This window comes from Marmota monax, unplaced genomic scaffold, assembly GCF_021218885.2.
Source record: "Marmota monax isolate L192 unplaced genomic scaffold, Marmota_monax_Labrador192_F-V1.1 WCK01_AAM20220418_F8-fsc00068, whole genome shotgun sequence".
NCBI lineage: Eukaryota > Metazoa > Chordata > Mammalia > Rodentia > Sciuridae > Marmota > Marmota monax.
The window spans coordinates 3,862,750-3,881,374 of record NW_026692352.1 but is presented as its reverse complement, the minus strand read 5'-3'; the positions used below and the strand labels follow the sequence as shown (position 1 = coordinate 3,881,374).

At 49.9% G+C, this 18,625-nt stretch overlaps 1 protein-coding gene and 1 non-coding gene across 5 annotated transcripts in view; one reads left to right on the top strand and one right to left on the bottom strand.

Moving 5' to 3' along the window:
• Positions 1 to 14,237, bottom strand: part of P2ry6 (pyrimidinergic receptor P2Y6) — a 38,404-nt gene extending 24,167 nt beyond the window's left edge. The window contains exon 1 of one of the 4 annotated variants that reach the window (XR_009226586.1): positions 3,844 to 4,734. The gene's annotated coding sequence lies outside the window, so the exon portion shown is untranslated. Of the gene's footprint in view, positions 1 to 3,830; positions 4,735 to 14,116 lie in introns of those variants that run through there. The other 3 variants (XM_046441908.2, XM_046441905.2, XM_046441909.2) reach the window with 3 other exon arrangements.
• A 3,224-nt stretch (positions 14,238 to 17,461) lies between these two features.
• On the top strand, positions 17,462 to 17,567 carry LOC124091267 (U6 spliceosomal RNA). The gene has a single exon (XR_006851313.1). It is a non-coding gene; the product is annotated as a U6 spliceosomal RNA (small nuclear RNA).
• The last annotated feature ends 1,058 nt before the right edge of the window (positions 17,568 to 18,625 follow it).

The window sequence follows — 18,625 nt, the reverse complement described above, 5'->3', positions numbered from 1 at the left end:
ATTTAGAAATTACACAGAAGCTTCAGTCTAATGTTGATCCTAAGGTAAGCGATCAGGGAATTTTGACTGAGTTTCCTGGCAGCTGGAATGAAAAGGGAGAAGCAGCCTCCAAGAGGAGGAGTGTTGTTCTTTAGAAAACCAGCTCTTGTGGGGTGTGGTGGTGCGCACCTGTAATCCCAGGGGCTTGGGAGGCTGAGGCAGGAGGATCATGATTTCAAAGCCAGCCTCAGCAAAAGCGAGGCACTAAGCAACTCAGGGAGACCTTGTCTCTAAATAAAATACAAAATAGGGCTGGGGATGTGGCTCAGTGGTCCAGTGCCCCTGAGTTCAAACCCTGGTGCAAAAAAAAAAAAAAAAGTGAATTACAGTATTAACTCAGTTAAATATTTAATAAAACCTGATGTGGATATGGCCTACAGCAAATCCTCAATGAATCTCACCAATGAATCCAAGAGTTGGGAGGGGAGATCTTCTGCTTGGTCTGGAAGCCTAGGGCTGTTGTTTCATTTTCAATCTATTATCTGATTTACTCCTGCACATTAAAAAAAAAACAAAAACAAAACAGAGGCACTAACCTCTCTTGCGCTCCTCCCCATGTTAGGGAGGCATGTCTACCTCAGGAGCTTGGCCAGAACCAAGACAAGGACATGAGATGAGACACCGTGCACCATAATATCAAGTACTGGCGATTCTTCAGGGTTGATTCTAACATCTTACAAATCTTGTCTCTTGCTTCAACCATCAGACAAACTGTTGCCTAAGGGAATTTCTCCAGGGCACCGAGGGAGGTGAATAAAGGCTTCCTAAGATATACAGATAATGTTATATGCTTCTTATTTTATCTATTCCACAAACTGCTCAGGTGGGTTCTATTACCCCATTTTACATATGGGTAAATTGAGATTCCAAGAGGTCCAGTAACTTGTCTGAGATCCCACAGTCAGCAAATGCTGGTGCTTGGATTCAAACCCAGCTTGGATTTTGAAGTCTGATTTCTTTCCCCTGGCCAGAGTCTGTCCCTGTCATGTCCTGATCCCCCAACAGAAGGCACAAGGCACTCCAGAACTGTGGGCCCATCTGAGTGCCTGCTTCCCTTTCCTCTGGCATGACACAGATTCCTTTCCTTATTCTGAGCTGAGATCTGCCTCCTGGTGCCACTGAACAGTCTCACTCCATTGAGGCCATGAAAACAAGTTCTGCCCTGGGAGTCAGGGGGCCTGACTCTGCCTCAGCTACTGAGGACTTCATGAATTCCTAGATCTCCTAGCTCCTGGGCCCCTGGTGTCCAGTACATGGGTGGACACAGAGGTCACTGACCCAGCTTGGGCCATCTCCTCAGACCAACAATGCATGCTGCATAGGCCTTGACCTTCCACAGAGCTGAGGAGACAGGGCCAGCCCTGGGGGAGGTTGCGGGGGAGGGTGTCGGGAAGAGAACAAATGCCATGTTCCCTGAGCAGGACAATGGCTCTAACTAGACATGTCACCAGACAGCGCAGAAGAGTCAGAGGCTGGGCTGCCAGATCCCCACGCCAGACTAAAATAGAAACCCACTTCAGAGGCAAATGGGGAAATGGCCCCAGGGAGAGGGGTGGGCTGGGGTGCTGTGAAGCAGCACCTGCCCTGTGAACCCAGCCTCCTGAGACTCTTGACCTGCCCCAGGTTCTCTTCTGGAATGGCCATCTGTCACCAGGCTCTGGCGACTCAGCCCTCCACTAAGGAACCAGAAATCCTAGCTCAGAGCTCTGGGTCTGGAGTCTGACACAGTAATCCCAGCTCCCACAGCGGACAGGACACTTTAACCTCTCTGATCCTCAGCTTCCTTCACTGCAAAATGGAGAGGACAATCGCCTGGGCTGTGTCCATTTTATGTGAAACACTGGGCATATTGTAGGTATTGGATTAATGACAGCCATTGCTGGGGCGGCTTAACCTTCTCCTTCAGCTCAACACGGAACGTGAGATTTACTCGTTTGCTCTTTCCTGGGTTCATCGGTCAACCAGGCAGCACGTGCCCACCAGGTCAGCCTCAACAGTGAAGAAAGAAATTTCCGGAGTGAGTTGGGTTGAAACTTCGGAGCACTGCCACTAGTCCCGTAGGTATTCTGGGTAAGTCATTTCCCTTACTGAGCCTTCATTTCCTTGCCAGTAAAATGGGAACAATGACAGCATCCCTGGAGGATACTGGGATGTTATAAAGAGTTGATGGGACAATGATGCAAAAGCAGCCAGCCAGGACAGAGCCTTAGAGGGAGAAGCGGTGGCAGGTGGAGTGCACAGAGGTGTCCAGCAAGCTCCTGGCCCTGCGAACAGGGCCATGCGGGAGCTCCCAGCAGCCAGGTCTCCAGGGAAGCCACAGGATAGGGCCAGGGGGGCAGGCTCAGACACAATTGCTAGGTTTCCAGTTGGTGGCCCCCTCCCTTTCTGGTAAACTAACAAATGGCGAGGAAATACAAAAAAAAAATGATTATAAGAACTTTGAGGAGAAGAGCCCCAGCCAAAGAGTAAGTTCGGCAGTGTAAGTTAGTCCCACCTGGCCAGATCTGGAGAGTGTGGAGTGTGCACAGGCTACACACACATGCACACGTTCACAAGCTGCACATTCTCATGCCTACACACCCAAGGACTTGCACACACGTGTAGAGGCACAGCACTTGACAGTCTGCCAACAGCCTTCTCATTTTTCATTTCATTTCATACCAAGGGGTGGAGAGATTGTCCTTGAGTTGGCTTTCAGCCCATTCTAGAGGTGGCAAGACACGCAAATACCACGACCTTCAGGAGCCAGGGCTGAGCATGTCTCAGAGTGCTGCCTGCTGTCCCTGTGGTGGGATCAGCAGAGTTGGGTGCAATAGAAAATACTGCTCCCTTGGACACACTCATTCACACTGCTTTCTCTAACTTCACAAGTCACACCTGGACTAAGGGACACAATTTCCCCATTGTTCACATGGAGTCAGCTTGGTCTGTCCAAGATTTAAGGGGGAAGACAGAAATAAGTGGCACATGCCTATAATCCCAGCGGCTTGGGAGGCTGAGACAGGAGGATTGAGAGTTCAAAGCCAGCCTCAGCAATTGAGTGAGGCACTTAGCAACTCAGTAAGACCCTGTCTCTAAATAAAATATTAAAAAGGGCTAGGGGTGTGGCTCAAGGGTCGAGCCCTCTTGGGTTCAATCCTCAATACAAAAAAAAAAAAAAAAAAGAGGCTTCCTAAAGCCTCTTCTGCAGACCAAATGGGAATTTGATCATGCCATCCTGCCTGTTCACTCCCACCAAGGCTCTTGGGGAACCTTTGGGGCAGGGCCCAGCTTCTGTCCCAAGGGGACCCTCAACACCACACTACAATGAACAGTTTTTAAAAACTCAGGGGAGGGGCTGGGGATGTAGCTGGGTGGTGGAGTGCTTACCTGGCATGTGTGAGGCCCTGGGTTTGATTCCCAATATCACCAGACAAAACAAAACAAACACACCCACAAATCTTAGGGAAAGATCATTACTACCCCCACTTTCCATAGTAAGAAATCGGGGCCCAGAAATGAAAAGTGTCCTGTGTCATTCAGGATCCACACTCAGACCAATGTGGCTCCAAATCCTGTCCCACTCTTCCACTCCTCCACCAAGGCACAGCCCAGTCCCCAGGTCACTGCCTCCTCCCCTCCTGCCTTGCGTGCCTTCTAGCTGTGCAGCAGGCTCCAGGTACAAGTGGGCAGATCCCCCCACACCTGTCCTGCACCTGCTTCACCCGGCAGTGAGCCGCCAGTGGCAGCAAGTAGATAACACAGCATGCTCTCAGAAGCTTCCAGAGGAGTTGGGAGTACCCAAGGCCCACCTGGGAAACTCACCGGCGTTAGTGAGCACTCTGCTTGCAGTCCATGAACACGGGAGTGGATCCTGCCCTGTGGAGCAGCCCCTACTGCTAGTCAGTCCCCGCACCACAGACTGCCTCTTGCAGCAGTCCGGGGAGCAGCAGATGAGGAAACGGAGAAAGAGGAGGAGGGGAAGTGACTTGCTGCCACGAAGAGCTGGCGAGTGGCAGGGCCGCACTCAGCTCCTGAGGACCTCCTTGCTCAAGTGTCTAATGCCAAGGCTGACTCAACCAGCACCCAGCTGGGAGCAAGTCACCTCACCCCAAGAATGGGCACAAGCAGTCTAGACCGAAGGCTGCTAGGAGGATGGAGAGAGGGAGGATTTAAGGGCCAGGGCCTGGCCAGGGAAGGCACTCATCCCAAGACCATTCCCCACCCCCACCCAGCCCTCTCCTGGCTTCTCTCAAGTCTGGAGAGAGTCCTGTTCCTGTTCATCACTGCCACAGGGAACAATTACCCTGGTTTTCTCAGCAGTGCCTGGAAGGTCCATTAAGAGAGACTGAGACCCTGAGAACAACAGTTCTGTTGTCTGTGGCTCCAACCCCACGGATCCAGACATGTGCTCCCCAGGGACTGAGGAGGGAGCCTCAGGTAGAGGTGATTGGGAGAAAGGGCAGAGCCCCCTCCCCAGCTCCAATCCCTCCTAGACTGAGGGTGGCTCTGCCTCTGGTCTGTGATAGGCCTGGGATGGCCCTTCCCCATTTCTAAGATTACTCCTCCTCCTCCTCCTCCTCAGCACTCCTCCTCTTCCTCATCTTTTTTACAAGTACTTAATGACCACCTGCTCGATCCAGGGAGTGAGGCACCTGAGGGCACAAAAGGAAATCCCTACCCTAGAGGCACCAGCATTCTAGCAGGGGAAATGGATTTATTTTAGTTAATGAGTAAATAGGTAGTGATAAGAGCCTCAGGAAACATGAGGGAGGGTAAGGGGCAGAGACTCAGGAGCTGCCGTCTCAGATCTGTAGGACTGGCCCTACCTGGATTTGCTGGACCCCCTTCTCCACCTACCACCTCTTATTTCTCTTTGGAGGAGGCCCATCCAGCCAAAAGGAGACCCTGGCCCTGTGCTGTACCAGGCCCAGCCTGGGTGGATCCCAGCAGTGAACCAAGACCAAGTCTGGGCTTCCAGGTCACAGGATCTCCAGGTTTTGGTTTGGAACATCCTGAGCTTGCCTTCCACTTCTCTCTCTAGGAAAGCCCTCTGCAGGCTCAGAGGGCAGAATATCCCCCAGACAACCCCAGCATTCTGCTGCAAAGAGGAGGGTGCCAGGCCCAGAGAGGGGCAGAGTCTTGCTTAGGTCACGCAGCAAAGTACAGGTGTCTTTATTCTCCCTCCTTCCCTCTCCTGTGGCATGTGCACACAGGTAAATTACAGTCTGAGCTTCAGAGAAGAACATTGTCCTGAGAGGGAGCTGGCTGTGATCTCAGGCATCACAGGTAAAGGAGTATGAAGTTCTCATGTCGAGCCCACTTGGTAGTCCCAGCCTGCCACTTGCTCTGGGCTCTGAAGCAGGCCCAATTCTCATATTCTAAGCACCAGGGGGCTTAAAGCACTTTCCTCCAGGCCAAGCTTGGGAGAGTTTTGTTTAAGTCTGCCTCAACTCTCTAAGTGATCTGGAAGAAATGAAGGCACCTGCATCTTAGAGGCATCATGAAGCACTCCCCAAATGACAGATGAAAAAAAAAAAACATTTCAGATGAAATGGTTTTCATCTGAAAACAGCCTCCTCACAATTTGGGGTCCTTAGGGAGCTCCAAGAGCAAGCCCTTATCCTTGATGAGAAATAAGTGGAAATTCCACAGAACCTGTTCTTAAAAAGACAAAGCCATCTCTGCTCCCGACCGGTGGCAGGCATCGACAGGAAGGGCCGTCCTCTGTTCCTCTGGTGAGAAGGTGAAAAGAGGAGAAAGGGACAGATGGGGGACCCCTGGGAGGAGCAGACATAGCCTCCAGGTAACTGAGGGCAACCCATCACCACCTGAGGCCCCCAGGAGGGGAGAGGCCATGCATGGCAGCTGTATGTGAATGTTTGGTACATGCATGTCTTCTGAGGCTCATCAGCCGTGTGTGGATCTGACCTGGAAGATGCACATGTATTCCCAGGGGATGTGTATTTGGAATCGCTGTGTCGAGTGTACGGGCACAAGCGTGTCTGTGCTCTAGAGTGTGTGTTTGTTCTCATGTGTGTTTGCCTGTGCCTGCCCACTCGGTGGGGAGCCCTGCAAACCCTCAGTCCACAAGCCTTGTTTTCCCAGGTGGGCACTCCTTGCCACAGTCCCAGAATGGCCCACATGCCAAGAGAGATTTGTGGGGTTCCCAGGCACCGCAGGCTCTTGAATTTCCCCAGAACAAAAGTAGTTACTTAAGAAGATGGGGACAGCTTAGAGGATTAACTAGGCCCTCCCAGCTCAGCTCTTGGGGGGGGGTGCCAAGGTCACAGCCCCCTTGTCCTCAGACCCTCAGCTGCTTATGGATACTGGCCCATTTAGTCACTGTCCTCCCCTCACTCACCAGCAGGGACCCCATGGCCTCTGTTAGAATGAGTCAAGTGCTCTGCAGTTTATACCCATGTTCTTATTGGTTGATGCTGACCAAAAACACCCTGACTGATCTTGGGGCCCTGCCTCAGGAGGCCCTGCCCCCAGGCAGCCACTGCTGGCTCAGTCTCAGGATCCTCCTTCCTGGCCCTGGGTGGGTCTCATCTTTTTGAACCAGTGGTTTCCCCCATTATGGAATGGAACTATCCCCGCCCCCTGGCAAGGGCTGAAAAGGGTCTCTATGGCCTGGGATGAGCTCTGGCAGGAACCATTTAGTTGACCACACTCCAGGCTTAGAGGCAGCAAGGTTGGTGGTGTCCTCAGACAGGGGATACTGGGCCCTCTCGCTGAGCCTCAGCTTTCCTGCTCTGCACCCTGAACCCCTCATCCTGTCTAGGGCCTGGGGTCTGCTGTTGGACATTTTAGGAAGGCAGTGGCCGTGGAGAGCTGGCAGGGGTGCAAGGAGCACACTTCTGTGGGTGTGATCCTGTTCTGAGGCACGTACAGCACATCCAGACCCTGGCACACAAGTCCACCTGTGTGAGTGCACACATGCTCAGGCACCTGCCACACTCGAAGACATGCTCCCCCATAGCACACCCACATGTACCCACATATGTGTGCACCCACATCCTGCCTGGCACAGGCAGGGCTCTAGTTTAGCTCAGCAACAAGTTGCAGATAAGGAACTTTCTGAACCAGGAAAGATGGAAAGGGAGGAGCTGATTTTTGGATGGATGCCAGACCTTCTGCTCCCTCCCAGAGGTTACAAGGTTTTCCCAAGGATAGGTGGTTTGGTGGTCTGGTGGGCTCCCCTCTTCAGCCATCCTACAAACCCTGGCCAGAACCACTCAAAGAAGGCAGGCAAAGGTCCCTTTGGGAGTGTGGTCCCTGACTTACTCAGTCAGCTACCAGCTCAAAATAAGGCTTCAGGCTAATCATTCTGAATTCTGGAATTCAAAGGGCAGAATTTGGGATAATGGATGTTCCAAAGAGGACAGAGCCATACCTAGACCAAGGGAGCCCTGACCACTATCCTCAAACTTCAATCCGTACTTCACTGGGCTTTTGGTCCGTTCCTTCAATCTACATTTATTGAGCCCTTCTGAATGCTGGTGACTTTGTGGTGTGCAAGAGAATCATGATTCTTGTCCTCAGCATAGCGTCTTGCCTGCCTGGAGCTTCAGAATGGGGCTCAGGGGCACGAGTCTCAGGGTCCTTCATTCCCCTCTGGATCATCTCAGTGGATCCCAGCCACAACTCAATTACAGGATGAGGCCCCATGCTGACCTACTGGTCAGAACTCCCAGTGACGCTGGGGCATGCTAACATTTGAGAAGCACTGATATAGAATGCTCTACAGAGCCAGCCCTCCCTATGGTCCCCACTGAAGGGAATGGCACAAACACTGTCAAACACTTGCATGGTGCTCACCACTGGCCAGGAATTGTTAGCTATTAACACACAGAAGAGCTTAACTAACCCTCACACCATCTAAGGCAGGTAACATAATTACCCTCATATTGCAGATGGGGAACGAGGCACCCAGTGGGTAAGCAACTAGCCCAGCATTCATGGAGCTAGTAGTGGCTGAGTCAGGCTTTGAACATAATGCTTTGAACCAATCCACTGCCCCATATAGCCGCAGTGTCTCCCTCCAAGACTGGGCAGGCATCAGTGTGGCAGAGAGAGAAAAGTAACAAATACAAGAAGCCAGTGGACCTTGTCATAATAATCTAGGAGATAATGGGGTTTTATTATTGATTGCTTTAGAGTTCACACCTCTGTTCAGAAAGGTCTAGGTAGCTCAGAAAATAGCCACACATGGCCAGGTGCACGTCTGTAATCCCAGCAACTCAGGAGGCTGCGTCAGGAGGATAGCAAGTTCAAAGCCAGCCTCAGCAACTTAGTGAGGCCCTAAGCAGCTTAGTGAGACCTTGTTTCTAAATAAAATATAAAAAGGGCCAGGGATGTGGCTCAGTGGTTAAACCCCTGGGTTCAATCCCTGCTACCAAAAAGAAAGAAAGAAAGAAAGAAAGAAAGAAAAAGCCACATAAGCCGCAAGATCCTACTAAAGGGCCAAAAAAGAAATAGATTAAAAAAATAAATATATTGTGCCATATGTATATATACACACACATATTGCTCATCTACAACACATATATATATATATATATATATATATATATATACACACACACACACACACATATTATAGAGAGAGATAAAACCTAGGCTAAGATGGGCTTCTCAGAGGACAAAGTAAAAAAGAAAAATATAGCAAGGATTTATGGTTCTCTAATGATAAAAGGGAGACAAATATTTGTCTGGGGGAATGGATCTAATCACTGGGATAATCCTGTTTAATGTTCTATGAGTGCCACAAAGGGAAGGACAATCTAATTCAGTAAGCATTATTTTTTAAAAAAATATTTATTTATTTATTAAAAATGTTTATTTATTTATTTTTTAGTTGTAGTTGGACGCAATATCTTTATTTTATTTATTTTTATGTGGTGGTGAGGATTGAACCCAGGGCCTCGCACATGCTAGGTGAGCGCTCTACTGCTGAGCCACAACCCCAGCCCCCATCAGTAAGCAATATTGAGCACCAACTCTGTGCAGACTTAGGGCTGCACTGGGATATATAAATGGAAGCACATATAACAAGTACAAAGTCATGGTCTTGGAATTCCAGGGGCTTCACTGAAGAGGGGGAGAAAGATACAAGCAAAAAGACCAGCACAGAGTGCAGGAAAGGAAAAGGCTGTGACCTTTCAGAGCTGCCCACATCCATTCCCACAAAAAAAATGATACTGTATTTGGTAAAATTTCCAAGTGCAAGGGCTGCTGAGATGGGGTGGAAGTCTTAGACTTTTGACCTTGATTCCTAGGAATGCTTTGAAGAACACTAAGAAAAAAATTTGCAAAGCTTCTTCAGGTCTTTTTGCTGTGTGAGGTAGAAGCCCAAATGCACCTTGGGGCCAGGGCAGTTGTGATTGGAGAGAAGCACTCCAGTGACCTTTTAACTTTGTCACAGTGATGCAAGGACACGAGAGTCAAGGTGCTTTTTCAGAGCCACAAGGTTGTCTTCTCTGGGGCTCAAGAACTGGTTGTTGAGATGGGACAATGGCATTGCAGGACTTTTCTCCTTCTAGCTTTGGCCCTGAGGTGGGGAGAGGCCCTGAACACTGGGGCCTGGGTGATGGGTGATGTGCCTGTGACATAGCTTCTAATGGGGGTTAAGGGAAGAACTAGAGGATGCTTAGGAGAGGGTCCCAGGAGGGAAGTGAGTGGATTCCAAGAGCAGAGAGGCCTGAAGACCTGGTTAGACTTGTCTTTTCATATGTGATTCTCTAACATTACCCCTGCTCTCCAGAACTCTGGTAAGGCCAAGGTCAGTCAGGCTTAGAAAAACAGAGTGTGGACCTTGCCCAGGGAAGGCAGGCAGGAGGCAGCTGGGGGCTTCTGCAGAGTGCTGAGGGAGTGCACATGGCATCCAGAACAAGAATCCAGGCACACTTTCTTGTGCCTGTGCACAAGAAAGTCATTCCTGTGGACTCTCTGATATACCCAGGGAGGGGACGAGCTGGTCCTGAAGCATGACCAGAGCTCACAAGGCCTGAGGCACCATTCCTGTTTCAGGACAGAGCAGGATGTAGGAAAGAGCAGGGGTTGGGTGTGGCTGAGAAGGAACTATGGCTAGAGGGGTCTGCAAGGGTCAATGGGGGTGGCCTGAATCAACAAGAAGCCCATGGAGTTTGGCATCATCTGAGCAATAGAGCCATGGGACTGTTTCAGGAAAGGGAGAGAGTGGTCAGGCTTGTGCTGGAGAAGTCACTCTGATGGGTGAGGGTAGAGGGAGAGATGGGCTGGGAGGATTTTAGAGCTTGGCCAAGGTCACAGGGATGGAAACAAGGGAACCACTGGAGAGATACTTGGGGACATATTCATGGGGGCTTGATATTGAATGGGAGAATGAGCAAGAAGGAAAAATTAAGGAAGAAGTCCAGGCTGTGCCCAAGCCTCTCCCTCCTGCCAGGGCTGCTGTGGGAACTGACCCAGCACCTCACACTGCCTGGGCCTGGAGAACGAGGGCTGCCTCCCCCTCTATCTGTGCCAACAGCTACTTGGTCCTGGGCCACACACTCCACCTCCTGGGAACCCAGGACCCCTCAGGACTACTGGCAGTGGAAATGCTACAGGGCAACAGGTGACACCTGGAGAGTTCCCAGCCCCCATCTAAACTCTCAGCCAATCCTGGGTTCTCCAAAGAACAGCCCCCCACCCAGCAGGCTGTCAGTCTTTTAGTTTGAGATCAGTTTCTCACACGGCAGTACAGGCTGGGTGGAAGGACGGAAAGGAGATCATGGTCATTACGCAGTTTGCAGGGTTTTCACATCTGTTCACTTGATTATTCGTTCATTCATTCACTACTCACTCTTTGGGCTCATGTCTAGGGATGGTCAGTCCTCCAAGGACCGCTCTGACTTTCCCAGTGGTAGAAGACAGTCAGGGCAAGCAGTCGTAGTCCTACTTGCCGGTTTTACGGATGAGGAAAGTGAGATCTGGAGAGGGAAAAGGGCTGGTCCAAAGTCACAGAGCTGCAGCTGGCATTGCAGTCCCTCCACTCCCAGCACGCGCTGAGGTCAAGGTTGGCTGAGCAGCTGTGGCTCCCGCTCACTCCATTGGAGTCTTGTCCACCACTAAGACTGGAGGGTGGGTCTCAGAGAACAGGACTTGCCTTTGGGTCTCTTTAGTTCCATTTCTTTTGCTTTTTTTGTGGTGTGTGTGGGGGGGTGGTACCAGGGATTGAACTCAGGGGCACTCAACCACTGAGCCACATCCCCAGCCCTATTTTGTATTTTATTTAGAGACAGGGTCTCACTGAGTTGCTTAGTGCCTTGCTTTTGCTGAGGCTGGCTTTGAACTCATGGTCCTCCTACCTCAGCCTCCTGAGCCACTGGGATTACAGGGGTGCACCACTGCGCCCTGCTAGCCCCATTTCTTGTTCTCTCTTTTCTTCCTCTAAAAGGCCCTTGAAGGTGCCCATGCCCCCCGAGCTCCCCCCATCCTGAGGAATGCATACACCGGGATCTGAACCTTTCCCTCTCCGAAGACACCCTCCTCTGAGCACCAGCCACAGGCTCCTCTGACCACTTCTGCCTGATGATAAGGAGCCTCTAGGTTCACTGTCACCATCCCAAGAGCAGCTGGCCTTTTAAAATCAGGAACAGACCTTTAGCCCAGGCTGGATGGGATGGAGGGGGCGTTTTCTGGGGCTTCTTGATTCTGCCCAAGTGGGCCCCAGTCCATCTTCTCTGGTAGTTTAGAAGCTTGAGAATGTTCGATTGCCAAAACTGGGGGCAGAATCCTCCAGCATGAGAGCTGGAATCAGGGATCCTTAGAGCTGAATTGTAGAAAGTTGGACTTTGGATTATAGACTTTTAGAATGTTTGAAAAATTATAGACTTGTAGGGCTAGGACTGGAATCATAAACAATTATAACCAGAACTGTAGATGAAAGGAAACTGGGACCAGAAGTGACGCCAACTTCACGTGGTTCCAGCTCCTTAATAGCTGAGAAGAGAAAACTGGCCTCATTGGTCACCAGGCAAGTCAGGGCTGGGCCAGGCCTCCTTCTGCCCAGGAGGGCTCCTTCCTCCAGAGCTTCTGTAGTGGTCCTTGGGGCTTCTGGAGCAGAAGCACTCCCTGCTGGAGGTCTCTGGGGAGCAAGGACAATGGCCCTTACCCTTGCCCAAGCCTCCCACCAGCCCATCATGGTACCCTGCCACGGGAGATATATTTAGGTGCCCTCCCCCCAAATGTTTCCACAACTCCCAACACTGCCTTTTATGTCCCCTTGTTCTCCAAGGCCTCTGGGCACCTTATTAAAACAGGCCCGATGAAGTCACCAGGAATAGGGGCTCTTGCTCTGCCAACACAAATGTTTTAGCCCCAGAAACAAAGCCCTGCCTGAGGGGTCTACTGTTCCGCTTGGGCCTGCAGCTCAATTCTGTCCTTACAGGCTCCCTTCCAGCTCTCGGAGCCTGCATTGGTCCAAGGACCAAACGTCCCTCATCCTGCTCATCTTGCCTTTCTTCATTTCTGGCAGGGGGACTCCAGCCCTGTCTCTTCCAGTTCTCACCCCTCCCCCCATCCCACCCCGGAAGTGCACAAGTGTCTGATCCTGCAGTGGTTATCAGGGTGGGCGGGTCTCTATCCAAGCCCCAGGCTGTCCTGCATTTCCCCATTAGCCTCTTTCCCATGCTCTGCAGACTTGCACGTTCTCTGACTCCATATGCCCAGGCATCAGGGAGTCACTGAGAATGCAACAATGGTACCACCTGGGGACAGGAACGGGTCCTGCAAATGGGGGGGGTCTCAGATTCCCACCTGCCCAGCTCACTGGAATTATTGGCTCTATGAGAACTGAGGGTTCTGGGTGGGCAGGGACCCACTCATGTGGGAGTCTCGATCACTGTCATTACAGTTTTGTCACTGACTGTTAGGGTTTTTCTGGGCCAGAGACTGTGCTAAGCAACTTATATCCAGGAACTCTTGTCAGTCCTCTTGTCATAGCCTTAGAAAGCAAATGCTTTAACATCTCCATTTTGCAAAAAAATTGAGGCACAGAGGGCTTCACCCATGGACATCAGGTAATGTGCCAGGGCTGGGGTCTGAACCATTTCTGCACAGCCCGTTCACCTTGGCAATCCCAGATGGCAGCCTGCTAAAGAAACCCACTCTCCATGGTCCCCTGGGGTCCTGTAGATATAGTAGAGGTGAGAGCCATTGAAGGTCAGGGCTCTCCCCCAGAAGCCCAGCTCCCCTGCCCCTTTACTAGAAGTCACGAAGACACCCCCCCCAACACACACACACCGCACACCACCCACGTAAACGTGCTCTGTGGAGTCTAAGTCCTTGTTTCTCAGTTCAGGGGACAGGCAGGGGCTGTACAAGGTGCTGGAGGGCTCTGAGCACAGGATAGGAGCATGCAAACCTTGAGTCAACAGGTGAGCCTTTATCAGAGCAGTATTTTTATATTAAAACAAATGCAGAAATATTATAAACAGGGATGTGAAACCCATAGGAATTTTGGAGATTTAAAAAAAATGGAAGAGCTCATGCTTATAGATGTGTGTGTGAGTCGGGTGGAGGAGGGTCAAGTATGGGATCTGGTGTGTTCCCTCCACTAAGGTTGGGGTCAGCTCTCCCAAGCTCAGAAGTGCTGGGTGCAAAAGTGAGAGCCACCCTGGGGTCATGGGAAACCTGTCTGTGCGACCACCGCACAACGCTCAATTCCTGGCTCTGCACACCACAGGGGCCACAGCTATGCTCACAAAACATCTCACAACTTGTACAACACACAGGCAGTGCACTTTGGGGACAAGGGCTCCTGTCACATGGCGCACACGTGGTGGAAGCCCTGGGCTACCCTGGCAAAGTCACTCCCAGCTACGGATGGGTATCATACACACTTCTTGAAGTCAGACACTCCACAATCCATTGGTCACTTGTGGCACACTGTGCAGGACACACACTAACTGTGCACAACCCTCTGCTCACAGTAGTCACGGCCCAGGATGCCCCCCTCACCCCGACTCACCCCTGGGAATCTCATTAGGACCGTCACCAAGTGAGCAGTCCTTCCCTGCATGCTCGCCCCCACCCGCTGTCCCTTTGGTCCGCCATGCGCATCCCTCACCTGCTCAGCGCAGCACCAGTTCCCACAAGTCTAGTCGTCGCTCAGGTGCTGGGCGGCGAACCCACAAACGGAGCGGCAGGTGCCCTCAGAGGCTGTGATTGCAGGGGCCCCAAATGTCTCTGGCGCCCGCGCTGTGAGAGCAAAAGGCGGCGGGGAGGAGCTGTGACTCTGACTGCTTGGCACCCGCGCTGGAGTCCCGCCCAGCCAGGATTGAGCTGGGCTGTTCGCCCAGGAGGGGGACAAGGAGGCGGTGATCCTGTCTGGAAGAGGCCGCGGGTTGCAGGGGGCGGCTCCTGGGCTCAGACCCGACTGCAGGTCTCAAGTGAGGATTCCCTTCGGAGGGACTCCTACTCTGGCGTGTATGGGGGTGTGCGGTTGGGGTATGGTGATTTCTCCCATCTTCCCAACTCTGATATCCTACAGTTCCGGAATGGTGGAGTTGGGGGCGGCAGGGGACATGGGGAGGAGTGAGGAAGAATATGAAGTATAATTTCTTGGGCACCTACTATGTGCCGAGTTGTTTTAATGCATTACCTCATTTAAACCTATACCAATGCCAGAGATGTCATTACTCCCATTTTACAAGTGAGGACACTGAGGCACAGACAGATGAAGTGACCTGCTCAAGGTCACATAGCTAGTTAGTGGTAGACCTGAGATTTGAAGCCAGATAGTCTGACTTAAGGGCCCAACTATCCCTGAAGTGTGGGTGTGTGGCACTTTCCACACCATACACTGCTGTCTGGTGCTCATAACAAAACCCAGGAGCTCATTGTTATCAGCCCATTTTACAGATTAGGAAACTGAGACTCAGGGAGACTAGCTTGCTCTAAGTCACTTAGCTAGTGGGACGGCAGACTGAAGATGGGGGCCGGGAGGGAGCAGGGATGGGAGTGATGCCAGGGACAGTGAGTGTCAGGAGAGTAATGGGGTGCCTGGCATGTTGGTGCTCACCAAGGTCAACATTCCTCCTGATTGTCACTCTGCTTCCCTTTTATCTCCTAAGATCCCACTAATGGCCAGGGACCTCCAGTTCTTCTGTCTCTGAAACCTCCCCTGACCTGCAGTTCCCAGACATAAGCCAGCCCCTCCTCTCAGCTACCATTGCAGGTTTTATTCAACAGTTAGAGTTCCAACTTTGTGCCAGGTTGTGCACTAGGCACTGAGGGTGAAGAACAAGAAATGACATTAAAGTTGAGACAGGAAGGAAGAGGTGCTCAGCCAAATGAAGGTGAGGGGAAGAGAATCCCAGGTAAGTGGGGTTTGGTGGTGCATACCTATAATCCCAGAGACTCAGGAGGCTGAGGCAGGAGGATCAAGAGTTCAAAGACAGCCTCAGCAGTTTAGCAAGGCCATAAGCAACTCAGTGAGACCCTGTCTCTAGATAAAATACAAAAATGGGCTGGGGACGTGGCTCAGTGGTTAAGTGCCCCTCAGTTCAATCCCTGGTACCAGAGAGAGAGAGAGAGAGAGAGAGAGAGAGAGAGAGAGAGAATATCCCAGGTAGAGGGAATTGCACCGAGGTCACAAGAGAGGAAAGTCTTCCTCTTGCTGTCAGCACTGCGGGGAGGGGTTGTCTCCTCTGCCTGTCTCATGTAGTCTCTGTCCCTAAACCACCTACAGGATGACTTTGCCAAGGATCAGTGACTTTCATGCCTCAGAAACAATGTGTACAGCTGTCAGTCACTCTATGGACATTATCGATGACTCTCCATGTGGCCTGTCCAGCACTCTTCCTGGTTCTTTTACTTCCCAGACTCCTCCCCAGACTGCCTCGCCCTCCCAGGGCTCAGTGCTACCCTCTGCTCTGCTCTATGCTTCTCCCTGGGGAAGGGCACCCTTTCTCCTTACCCATGTCTGCTGGACACTCACGCTCTCCATTCCCAGCCCCGTCTTTCTCCTGAGCCCAAGATCTACTCCTCCCTGGACAGATCCCCTTTGAGGACCACTGTACCCACTTTCCTACTGTAGTCCCTTCCACGTCCTCATCTCAGTGACAGCACCATCAGCTCCTGTGAGCCCTACAGCACTCATGTCAGCCCCTCCTCTGGGCTCCCTTCAGAGCTGCTATTCAACATATTCTGAATTCCTAGTGTGTGCCAGGATTAAGGAAAGATTTATTAAACAAAACACCACCAACAATGAAAGCACCATAAAGGAAAAAGCATTGATAAGCTCAATATAGTGAAAAGAGAATTCTGATCAACATCTAAAAACACTAAAAACTACAACAATAACAACAACAAAAGTGAAAAGACAGACTACAGGCTGAGAGATCATTGCAACAAAATAACAAAGATTATTATTCAGCATATAAATGAACTCCCACACATTGGTGAGAAAAACAACCTAATTAAAAATGAGCAAAAGAAAGGAGCAGGCATTTCACAGAGAGCAGCAAATATGGTTGATACATGTACAAAAAGGTGTTCAACCTTGCGCCTGACCTGGGAATTTTAAATTCTAACCACAGTGAAACACCATGATTAGCAAAAATTTGAAAATTTGATAAATTTTGTTAAGAGTATAGAGAAAGCCTTAATTTTCATACCCTGCTGATGGGACAAGCAATTGAGCAGAGCCAAGTTGAAGAACACTTTGTCAATACTTAGTGGTGTTGAAGATGCACCTAAGTCTAAGATGGAACATTCTACGTCACTGCAGAGAACTAGGAGAAACTCATGCATGTGTTGACATACATCACAGCGTTGATCTAACAGCAAGACTCTGGGAGCAATCTTAATACCCATCAACAGAAGAAAGGAGAAATAGATCCTTATGCGGCCATCTCTGGCTGTCTGAACTCTCCCTGTTTTGAAATTTGTTATGGTAGAGACTTGCAAAATTTTTACTAATAGAAAATCCAACAGTGAATCTGCACATGCTCACCAACCTGAACCTGGGGGAGAGGACACAGAGAGCACTGTCCTAACTCAGCCTCCTCTCCAGAGGATGTGGTCGCGTCTCATGCTCATGGTCTTTAAGCTTATTTGGGACATAATTGCTCTCTTCCCTCCTTGTTTAAAGAAATTGTTTTTAATAAAGTGGAAAAGCCTGAGGAGAAACTAGGTAATCCTGAGAGACTTCAGAAAGGCCGTATGTTCGAAGAAAATGGGCAAGTGACCAAGTTCATCCTGAGGGCTAGATAGACATAAGCTTGGCTTACATGAAAGACATAAGTCACATCCTCATCCACTCGAGGCAAGAGGACTTCTGTGTGGGAGAAAGCAGAGCTCATTCAGTGCCCCAGAATGAAGTAATCAGTGGTTTCAATGCTTTAGAACTTTTGTGATGGTGGAGATATCCTATATGTGCTATCTAATATGGTAGCCTTTGGCCTCTGTTGTTCTTGAGCACTGAAAATGTATCAAAAGCAGTGAACAATGAAGAGAAGATTAGCATGACCCCTATGCAAGGTGACACAAAAATTCATGAAGCATTCCATATTAAAAAAAATATTTAACGTATGTAGGGTAACCAGGAACTGAATTTTTTTAAAAATACAAAGTTACTTTTTTTTTCTTAGTTGTAGGAAGATACAATACCTTTATTCTATTTATTTATATGTGGTACTGAGGATCAAACCTAGTGCCTCACGTGTGCTAGGTTAGCGCTCTACCACTGAGCCCCAACCCCAGTCCAGGAACTGAATTTTTAACATCAATTTTTTTTTTGGTATTGGGGATTATACCCAAGGGTGCTTCTTTTATTTATTTATTTAATTTTAAGACAGGGCCTAGCTAAGTTCCTGAGGTTCTCATTAAGTTACTGAGGCTGGTCTCAGACATGTAATCCTCCTGCTTCAACCTCCCGAATCATTGGGATGACAGGTGTGTACCGCCACCCATGCTATGTTTAAATTTAAATGACCTGTGGGCTGGGGATATAGCTGAGTGGCAGAGCACTTGCCCAGCATGTGGGAGTCCCTGATCTCAACCCTCAGCACTGCAAATAAATAAATAAATAGAAATAGACTTTTGTGACTATGTTGGACTATACAACTTTATATCATGCACAGATCCTCGGGATTTATTATTAGTTTTAAAGAATTGTAATGATATTTGTGGGAAGTTAGTTGGGATTTTTGAATGAACTGGGAACGTTTTTTTTTTACAGTTTTTTGTTTGTTTGTTTGTTTATGGTGCTGGGGATTGAACCCCAGGCCTTGTGCATGTGAGGCAAGCACTCTACCAACTGAGCTATATCCCCAGCCCAAACTGGAAGCCTTTTTTGTTTATTAAAATTCTGCAATAGGAGGCTGGGTTCAGTGCTGTACACCTGTAATCCCAGTGGCTCAGGAGGCTGAGGCAGGAGGATCAAGAGTTCAAAGCCAGCCTCAGAAAAGCGAGGTACTAAACAACTCAGTGAAACCCTGTCTCTAAATAAAACACAAAAAGATAGGGCTGGATGTGGCTCAGTGATTAAGTGCCCCTGAGTTCAATCCTTGGTACTAAAAAAAAAAATCTGTAGTATGAGTTTTCACTACATACAAATGTGCTATCAGGAACA